The following is a 10,997-nucleotide window of genomic DNA, read 5'->3' as shown; positions in this document are numbered from 1 at the left end:
TTGATAAGAAGGTCAAATGTCGTGTGTTCAGAGAAGGTGACCTTGTGCTCAAAAATATTTTATCTTTCAAACTAGATTCTAGGGGTAAATGGACTCCTAATTATGAAGGCCCATATGTTGTTAAGAGAGCCTTTTCAGGCGGTGCTTTGATTCTTACAACTATGGATGGTGAAGAGTTCACTCGTCCTGTGAACGCAGATGCAGTCAAGAAATACTTCGCCTAAAAAAAAGAAAAGAACAACTCGCTAAGTTGAAAACCCGAAAGGGCGACTTAGGCAAAAATGAGCGTCTCGGTGGATTGAAAACCCGAAAGGGCGATCCAGGCAAAAGTTAGAGACATAAAACAGAAAGAACTTTCCCGATAAGTTGAGTACCCCACCTTGGGGCAACTTATGCAAAAATTAGGGATTATGGCAAGTAACTACATTCTGCTGATCTTTAATTTGGAGAAACTTTGAGCACAAGGGTTGACATTAATTCATCATCCCCGGTAGCGGCCGAAAGCACATCGGACATCAAGAGTTGGTAGAAGGATTAATGGTCATTTGTATTCAATGTAACCCTTTTCCATGTAAATTACCATTTTCAACCTTGTAAAAATCTATGGAGTCTTGTCATTTACAGACTATCATTCCATTAAATAAAGTTGAGCTTTTATCCAATTATTTTCACTCTTATTTGCTTCAGCCAATAGTTTTAAATTTTATTATGATCATTTTGAAATTTAAAATTTTAATCAAAAATATTTTTCTTAAATATATAAAAGCAAGAATTTTTCAAAGAAAATTTAAAAGAAATATCAACAACATTTTAAAAGCAGCAAGTCTTCAGTGTGAAGCATTAAGGGTTCCCCAAGCAGTTAACCCTTCAGGTTTCCCAGCTAAGTTGGTTGATTCGGTACACTGCAGAGTTGAGTTTGATCCCAGACAGAGTTTGTGTATTCATCAGCAGTTTTGGTCCTCAGTGGAGTATTTTGATTCCCTAGTAGACCGCGTTGGTGTCTCCATCAGTCGCCATCCGACTCGCTCACAATTAGAGTTTCCTCCTGGTTTCTGAGCAGCTATCTTGCGTTTATCCTCTGTATGGTTGTCTCCCATTTAACATGGTGTTGACCTAAAATTCCCCGCAGACTTGATGATGTTTCCTTTCCTCTGGCAATTATTTCCCTTTTGTGGATTGACCGAGGATTGTATCGATGATTCAAATTTTGCGGCACCCTTGTTGACTCATTATTTGAGATTCCTATGCTTTTTTATGGTGGTACTTTATCCCCATACAAGTCGGTTTATGTCCTCTCTCAATTAAAGAAGGTCAGCCCCTTAAGCAGAAAGACTTTAACCTTTCTCCTTTCCCCACTGAGTTATTTCCTCGTGGATGATCATTGTTTCAGTTTTTCCTCCCCAGTCGATTATCTGGATGGAACCACTCCCCTTAAGATGTATCCTCATTGGGTTGAGTCTTGATTGACAGTTTCTTTCTAGCTCTTACCTAGATAGATGCTTTGAGTCTCCTAAGAGTTTATTGCCCCGTAAATGGTAATATTCTTCTTAGTTTGCAGTTTGTTACTTCTTTCCCAATACCCGACGAAAGTATCCCTGTTTTTCTCCTCAGTAGAGTCCCCAGTGGATTATTTTCCAAGTGTCTATCCTTGATATGCTCATCTTAACCGGTGACTGATTTTCTCTTTCATGGTATTCTACCTAGTAAAAAGGTAGTTGTAATCCCTATTTTGTTCCTCAGAGAGTTAATCCTTGATATGTTCATCCTAACCGATGACGGGTTTCCTTCTTTTTGCGGTATTCAACCCAGTAACCGGTAATTGTAAATCATGCCTTTTTTCCCTTTTGCAGAGTTTATCCTTGATATGTTCATCCTAACCGATGACGGATATCCTCCTTGACATTCCCAGGCAAGTCTATCCTTGATATGTTCATCCTAACCGATGACGGATTTCCTTCCCTGTTGAGTTTATCCTTGATATGTTCATCCTAACCGATGACAGATACTCTCATCTTTGGTCTTCTACCCAGTATCTGGTAGTTGTAAATCCTACTTTCTGCAGTTTTTCCCCAGCAACGCTATTCTTACCCAGTAACCGGTAATGAATACTCCCTCCTGGTGGTTCCCAGTGAGTCATCCTTGATATGTTCATCCTAACAAATGACAGATGTCTTCTCTGTCAGATCTTTATTATCTCCTTACCCAGTAGTAAGTCGTAGATAATAGATTTATGCTTCTCTTGTGTTGAAGTTTATTTCTTCCCCATTTGAGTTGAGTTCGTATTTCCTTAGTGAAATCACTTTTCCTGCATGATTCGAGTGCTTCAGTGTTATCCTGATCTACCCGCTTTCCCTGCAAATGTTTTGTTTCCCCGGCTGAGTCTTTCCATTCTGTATGGAATTCCTCTAGTCCCCCAGCAGTTTTAAGTCATAGCTTGGCCTACTCATAACCTCATTTGTTCCCCCAGAGTCTCTGTCTCCCCAGTGAGTTTTCCTCATGGAATGCATTATACTCCTGCGGACTTTCGGTCTCTCTTATTTCATTTCCTCTATGGAAATATTTCCCCACAGAGCATTAACTTTTACATTCATATCATATGCATCATGAGGTCTGTTAGGGACCAAAATTTGTTTTTAAGTGTTTTTATTGAAGCCCATTCTACTGAGTCGAGCCGAAGATTTTAACCTTCACCTCCTTAGTTAGAATGTCCTTAAATAGGGGCAGTTTTAAGAGCCTAATTTTGACCCTAAGATCCCTCATGCAATTTCATCATAAGCACTAGCATTGAGATCATACCTTGGCATCCTCCTTACCCCTCTCTCATTGGGTTTGTTTTGGGAGAGATCACTAAGCACCATGTGATTATATCATACTTGTATATTATCATTTTACTAACCAAAATACCAAAAATATGTCTTTGCATTTGCCTAACTCTTTTGTAGGTAGGGCATGATCACATTGATTTATCAAGTTCATATCCAGGGTTTGAGGCCCTCATGACAAAGAGAATAACGATGAATTGATCCAAGAATGAGTTCCATTGATTCCTACATGTTATATTGATCAAGTATTCTTCAAGAGTTTGGAGGTGATTTGCCTTGGAAACCCTAGTTTGACTGGGTATCTTGAGAAACTTCTCCAAAAGGCCACCTCACCAATTGATCAAATTTCTCAAGGGACACTTCAAAATTCATCATCTTATGCATATATTATCTACCATGAGCCAAGAAAGTCAAGAGAATTGAAGGTTAGCAAGTTGGTTGATGGTGGTTGGCCAGATGAATTCATTTGATCAAAACTGGGTCTCCCTAGGCCCTATCTCCTACAATTTTCACCATATGTAAATGATTACAAGAGAAACGTTACTCTAAGTGGCATTCCAAATAACTTTCATGTTGAGACCTATATCTAGTTTTGCTTGGAAAATCATTTTCTATGTTGAAACAATATAGGTCATTTTGTCTAAACCCTAATTTGAAAGTCAACTTAATAAGGCCATAACTTGCTCAATTTTTATGATATGAAATATTTCCAAGTTGAACAATCAAATTCAAGATGTCTACTTCAACTTTTATGTTTGGAGTGATAGCTAAATCAACTTTTATGAGCATGTGATATGAGGATACATTATAGGTCATTTTTTACCTATACCATTGAACAAGTGATTTTTCCAAACTTCAAAAATGCATACCTCTATCATTATAAATCCAAATGACATGAAATTGGTGACCATTTTGAAGTTCTTTTAAATATCTACAACTTTGATGAAGACACTTTTCTCATTTGAAGCTCACATAAAAAGTTAAGCAAGATGGAATATTGAGACATATGGCTTAACACTTAGAAAAATTTTCAACATGTTGAAATTTCCAAACTTCCACCTTCAAATTCACCATGATCCAAGCCCAAAATCAAAATGTGTTCAACATCAGACTTGTTCCCCTTGATCTGAGCTTTCCAAAGAACCCAAGTTCATACATTTTGGATGAAGTTTGCTAGGGTTACACATGACTTTAACAGAGCTACATCATTGGAGGAAATCAAATGTCCAAAACTCCATTTCACATTGCCTTGCCAATCAAGCATCATTTGAACTTCAGTACAGTTGCAATTGGATCAAAATGGATTGCTTCATGGGCCTGTACACGCCCATGCAAGCTTGTGCATCACATTGCCAAATTTAGCAAATTTTCAAGTGTGCAATTATCAATCCCAAATGCTATAAATACATGGCCGCTGAGCTCATTTCAGACACACCTTGCGCGCCAGCTTTGCCCCCCGATTCAAACCCTCTCATTCCAAAGGAAAACCTGATAATTTTCAATCTGAAAATTGAGTTTGAATCTCAACTGTTTGGAGATTCAAGAACTCCAGGATCCAAAGCCTTGCACCATTGCTAACCACTCCCTGCAAGCTTCTCAACTGTGATCAGGTCGTGTTTGAAGCAAGCAAGCTTAAGTTCTGCACAACATTGAAGGTAATTTTCAGAAAACCTTAAGTTCTCCACCGGAGAATAAGACCGGAGCTCTGGCTCCGGCGGTGCGTTGGCACATGTCCCAGCCACAAGATCCTTTCAAAATGTTTTAATCCTGAGCGCCCATTGTGATTACCCTTGGTACAGCACGCTGACTCGTGTGTTTGGTGGAACGCGCGTTTCAGACCACTTGATCTGTCACCTCAATTAATGAGGGAGATCAAGTGGTCCGCGTTTTTTGATTTTTTGATTTTAATTTTTATTCCTTTGATTTTCATTAATTCATATTAACTTTAATATTGATCCAAAAAATATGAGAGTTTCACCAAAAAAAATTTAGTAGATTCCTCTTTCATATTCTGAATTAAAATTAATTTTTGGATCATTATTAATATTTTTCATGATTTAATTGATTTTGTGATTATTTTTAATTATTTAAAAATACTTTTAAGTCTTTAAAAATTCTGAAATTTTTTCTTCAAGGTCCCTTGACCTTGTTTGACATATGATAAATCTCATGACCATTTCTTTGGTGTTTTGATGAGGGTTTTAGGAATTTGACAAACCTTGTTTAATTTAAATGCCTTATTTTAATATTTTTAATTTGAATAAATGTCAAATAATTGTGTTGGCCTATTGTGATGATTTGTGTAAGTTTGACTCATGTTGTTGGGCCTTGGTCAAGGTTGATTTGACTTTGTTAAGTTAATATCATTGGATTTAGGGGATTGATGGAATGGACATTCCATCTCCCAAAATGAATGAATGATATTAATTTGGTAAAAGTCCCCCTTTGACCAATTTGAGTTTTGATCCATCCCCCCCCCCCCCCCCCCCCTCTTCATATCATTCCCCTTCTTTATGCATTCATCTCATTAGGCCTATGATATCTCTAAGTCCTAAGGCTAGTTGATTGCAAAATCAACATAAGTATGGATGAGATTAGGCCACCTCTTTTGCATATTATTTTTGTGTGTGGTATGTTTCATGAGCATAGTCCATTATACTATGTCTCTAACATGCATTAATACCAAAATTCTATTGCCCGACCTCAAATAGTTGTGATTTCTACATAACTCCAATTACGATTGCTTAACATAGCGCTAAATTTTTGACACAAAAGGCATAACATTCTAGTTAGTGAGATTGTAAGTCTTCCCTCTTTCATGGTATTGTGTGGAAACTTGGCCTTTTTTCCTTCCTTTGGAAGATGTCTTGGCTCAAGGATCCATGCTTGTGATAAATGGGTTGAGTGTTCTCCAAGGAATGACTTAAAATGAAAAGCAAAAGCAAAACAATACTAATTTCTAACTCATTAACAACTAACATTTAATTTCAAGTCCTTTATTTTAATGTACTTTAATTTTTAAGTTCTATTCATTTGCCATTATTCATACCATTCTAATTGTTTATGTTAATGTCATTTTCCCTTTGTCCATTTGGACCATATTGTGTGATATATCTTGCTTGTGTATATTTTGTTTGTGAGTGTGGTCTTGGACCATTAATGTACATAATAAGAACAAAAACCCTAAAAAACTTTTGTGTGGACAGTTGACTTAATCTTGGACAAATTGGACTTAGAATTTAGGCAACCTCCCTATGCTAAAGGACTTGGCCAATGCCAACTTTTGTGAAACCAAGTGATTGCAATTTGAAACTTCATATAATACATCATTCACGATCCCTTTGAGTTCATTTGCAACATGATCATTGTAAAGATGTTATTTTTAACATTTGACTTATGGAATTCATCTGTTACATGGGCTTAATTTGAAGAAGATCATGGAATGGCTATGCTTGGATGTGGTTATCTTTATTTGATGCCTTTCTCTTCAAGTTAATATTGTATGCATTGTTCGTTGCTTGATTCTAATATCCAAGGGAATTTGGGGTTTCTATAGCATTCTTGCCTATTTGTAAGACACCAATTTTGTCCCTAAGATCCCTCATGGCATCATAACATTGCATTTGTGTTGCCTCAAGGATCATAAGCATCTTGGTTCCCTTTACCTTTGGGTGGGACCTCTTGTGAGTGGTTTGAGATCACCAAGCATGTTTGAATTGTATATCATTGCTTTTCTCATTTTGTTTACTAACCAAAAGCACAAAAACTATGTCACTAACATCTTTTGTTTGTAGCTTGAGCAATCACAAGGTCAAGAGCTTCAAGGAAGTCCTTTGTGCAAAGATATGGTCAAGAGAGGATGAAGAAAAGCATGGTAATGGTTCCCAAAGCTATCATCCATCAAATATGCCTCCCTAGTATCTCAATTTATCATTTTTGATCAAAGCAAGTCAAGAGTTTGGGGTTTGTCCCCCAAGGAAACCCATTCAAATGTCTTTTTGTGGTTTCAATGGCCACTTTCTTAATCAACTTTTTCATAACCTTTAGCTATTAGGTTTGAGTTATCCTTGTGGTAGATGTAATACTCACCTATATCCTTAGTGATGGACAATGAGTCTTCCATGCTTATTATAGGGTTAACCCCTCACTAGCATGTTGAAGCTATCCTCACATGGTGGATTTGTGGTTTTAGGTTGAGTTTTCTCCCTTGGATAACAAAAGACCTTAAGGCTTTTGGACCAATCAATCCACTCACTCATTTTGAGATTTTTACCCCGAACTACGAGGTTTTGATCCTAATCTTTTTATAAGATGGTACGTAGGCAATGGGATTATCCATCCAAACACAAATGTAAATAAACTTGGATTTAGTCAATATCTCTAATGGTAACGAATACCCCGCTACACTATTAGATTGCTACCCATCGGTCAGATCTTTTCAACTCTTAACTTTTAATTTTGTGCATAGGATTAGTCTCTTTATCTCCTCCCTATTTCTTTAATTTCAAAATCTCTTCCTCCTTGCAAAAAACTTCTTTGTTTGAACTTGTTATTTTCTAAATTTTGACCACTTTGCAAACTAGAAACTTCGGCCTTATGTCATTGCATTTTCAAACCTCTTTTCTTAATCAAACTTGTAAATAGACTTAACTATACTTGACCTTATGATTTACCTTGGATTTAGTCAATATCTCTAATGGTAACGAATACCCCGCTACAAAAAAGTGGCGACTCTGCTGGGGACCATTTGCCTAGTGGGTTTCGCCTACTTTTCATGTTGTGTTGTATTGTATTATATTGTTTTGTGACATATTTTTGTGCAATTTGGGATTATTGTATTGTATGTAATGATTGAATTGCTTGAATATTAATTCCTTGTATGCTTGGTGATCTTTGTGAGATGAGTTCTATACCCGGACTCGAGTGCACTTAGGATAGGAGAATGGCATAGTCTTGTTGACTTGTGTGGAGTTATTCCTTAGCAAGTTGACTTGCAAGCCCATTCACTTGGTGGAGGTCATGTTGGGATCAATAATGTCACACAAGTAGTTGTGGTTAGACATTACTTTTTCCAATATAGACCTTGGAAGCCAAGGACCTTAGTTTACCAAGCCCATCTTGGCCTATTCTTAGGATGTAGTGCGAAATTCGTTCAAGTGTAAGATTTGATACGATTGTTATGCGATACTACACTCATAAGAGTCTCTCTTGAGAATATTTTTGGAATACGAGTAGTCGTTTCTCCGACAATATCCGAAAGATGGGATGATGACTATGGGAACCTCTTGTAGAACATGTTTGGCAGGTTTAAACCCTAGTACACTCCCTTTGGGTGGTTCTTAACCGAGACTCCATGCTCCTGACTCGCAACAAACCCTTGATTCATGGTTGATCCGTTCACGTGTCCTTAATATCAATGGAACTTGGGTGTTGATAAGGTGCAAACCATAATCCACCAAAATGGATGATTGATATTAAGGATAATATGATCCATCCCATGACCTTTGTTTGGTGTGCTTTGCTTGATCCTTGAGTGTGATTGTTGCATTCATGCATTCATGCACCCATTTGCATCCATATCATCAATAATAAGGAAAATTTTCAAGGAATTTAAGAGGTCTATTTGCAAATTTTCAGACATGGAAAGACAAAGAAGGAATACAAAGAAGTACAGCTTCAGACAACCAGATTTGAAAGAGTTAAGGAATCTGACATCCTATGTACTAGATCCCTTGGGTTTCAAGGCTCGTTTTGGGAAACTTCTTCCTCTTCTGACTACTCAGGTGGATGAAGGGTTGATGAGTGTATTGGTGCAGTTTTATGATCCTTTGTACCATTGCTTCACATTTCCGGATTTTCAGCTTTTGCCTACGCTTGAGGAGTATGCCTATCTTGTGGGTATACCTATTCTAGACCAGTTGTCGTTCAGTGGCTTGGAGAGTATTCCTACTTCTCAAGAGATAGCAGATATGTTGCATATAGATGAATCTCTGGTGGGTGCTCATATGACTACCAAAGGTGGAATTCAAGGTCTCCCTTCTGAGTTCCTCATTACTCAAGCTACTATGTATGGGAAGGCCATGAGTGAGGACGTCTTTGAGGCCATATTTGTACTTCTCATCTATGGGTTAGTGTTGTTCCCCAACATCGACAAGTTTGTGGATGTGAATGCTATTAGGATCTTCTCTACTCTTAATCCCGTTCCGACTCTGTTGGATGACACTTATTTTTCTTTGCATATGAGGAATGCAAAGGGTGGTGGTGCCATTGTGTGTTGCTTGCCTCTGTTGTATAAGTGGTTTATTTCTCACTTACCGCAGACGGTCGCTTTCAAGGAGAATAAGGGATGTCTACGGTGGTCCACGAGGCTTATGTCTCTCACTAATGATGATATCTCTTGGTACAACCGTGTGTATGATGGTGTGCAGATTATCGACTCTTGTGGTGAATTCTCTAATGTACCTCTTCTTGGTACATGTGGTGGGATTAACTACAACCCTGTTTTGGCATGACGTCAGCTTGGGTTCCCCTTAAAGGATAAACCCAATAACATTCTGTTAGAGGGTGTGTTCTTTCAGGAGGGTAAAGATCCCCAAGGCTTGAAAGCTAGGATGGTCCACGCTTGGCGCAAGATTCATAAGAAAGGAAGGAAGGAGTTAGGTCCTAAGAATTGTGTCGCTTTGGAGCCTTACACTGCTTGGGTTAGGAAGAGAGCGTCTGAATATCTCATGCCATACGAGTATCTGAGACCTACACCTTTGGTTATGGTTGGGATTTCAACCCTCCCTGATCAAGGAGGAGAGGAGTTGAGAGACGAAGACCGTTCACGTGCCTGGGTCCGTGAACGAGAAAAGTTGCTTCAGCAGATCAAGGAAAAGGATGCTTTGATCAAGTTCCTCGAGCATCAGGTTATTGATGATCCTAATGATGCATGGACTTCTCTACTTCCTCAATCTTCCAAGTTCTGGAAGAGGAAGTACGATCGACTCGCCAAGGAGAAGGTAGATATAGAGGCGGCCTATGAAGAGGAGGTTAAGAGGCTTCGTGCATCTTATCTTCCTGTTTCCCGAGCTTTAGATGATTGTTTCTAGGGATCCATAGGATGATTGTTTTCCTTTTCTCTTGTATGTGGTTACCCATGTTGTACTTCTTTGATGTAAAACTATTTTCCAGATATTAGTGACAAGATACTTTCATATATGATAAATGTTTAAGACTTCCAAATATTTGCATGCATCATATGCATAAGCAGGTTTTGTTCCCAGCTTCTTGTCCTATGGTCTAACTCTGTGTTCTTCATTTATTTCAAAGACAAGCTGACTCACCGGTACTACACCCAATTCTTCAAGACTGATGGATCATCTATAACAAGAAAACTGCGAGCTGAAGGAAGAAGTAGCCAGGTTGACTGCCTTGATGGAGTCATTCTTGGCCGCTCAGAGCCAATCTTCTCCAACGCCATCAACTCCTCCCCAGAGGACGGTCATTTCTGAGATCGTGACTTCTACTGTGCCTGCTGCAATAGCTCATTTTACGCCATCTATGCCAGCTGGGTCCCCCTGGGGATGCCCCCCAACTTCATGCCAGAGGGTTTCGCCCCTACTCTTGCTTCTCTGCCGGCATCTAGCCTGATCCTTTCAGTGCCACCGCCCGTTGTGCACACGTTACCAAGGGTCGAAGATACCATCTACCACTCTGAGCCATATGAGGGCCCAGATGTTTATGAAAAGATGGATGATATAAAGGACCAATTCCTTGAGCTTCGCAAGGAACTGAAAACTTTAAGGGGGAAAGACCTCTTTGGTAAAAGTGCTGCTGAGTTATGCCTTGTGCCCAACGTGAAGATCCCTATTAAATTCAAAGTGCCTGACTTTTAAAAGTATAAGGGAAACACATGCCCCCTCAGCCATCTTGTGATGTATGCTCGCAAGATGTCAACGCAGACAGATAATGACCAACTGCTCATTCATTATTTCCAAGACAGTATGTCCGGTGCCGCTCTCCGGTGGTACATGGGTTTGGAGAGTTCAAACATCCGATCTTTCAACGATCTTGGCGAGGCCTTCGTCAGGAAATATAAATACAATGTGGATATGGCTCCTGATAGGGACCAGTTGAGGGCAATGTCGCAAAAGGATAAAGAGACCTTCAAAGAGTACGCCTAGAGATGGCGCG

This window comes from Lathyrus oleraceus, chromosome 4 (assembly GCF_024323335.1).
Source record: "Lathyrus oleraceus cultivar Zhongwan6 chromosome 4, CAAS_Psat_ZW6_1.0, whole genome shotgun sequence".
Classification (NCBI taxonomy): domain Eukaryota; kingdom Viridiplantae; phylum Streptophyta; class Magnoliopsida; order Fabales; family Fabaceae; genus Lathyrus; species Lathyrus oleraceus.
Note: the sequence above shows the minus strand (reverse complement) of the source record.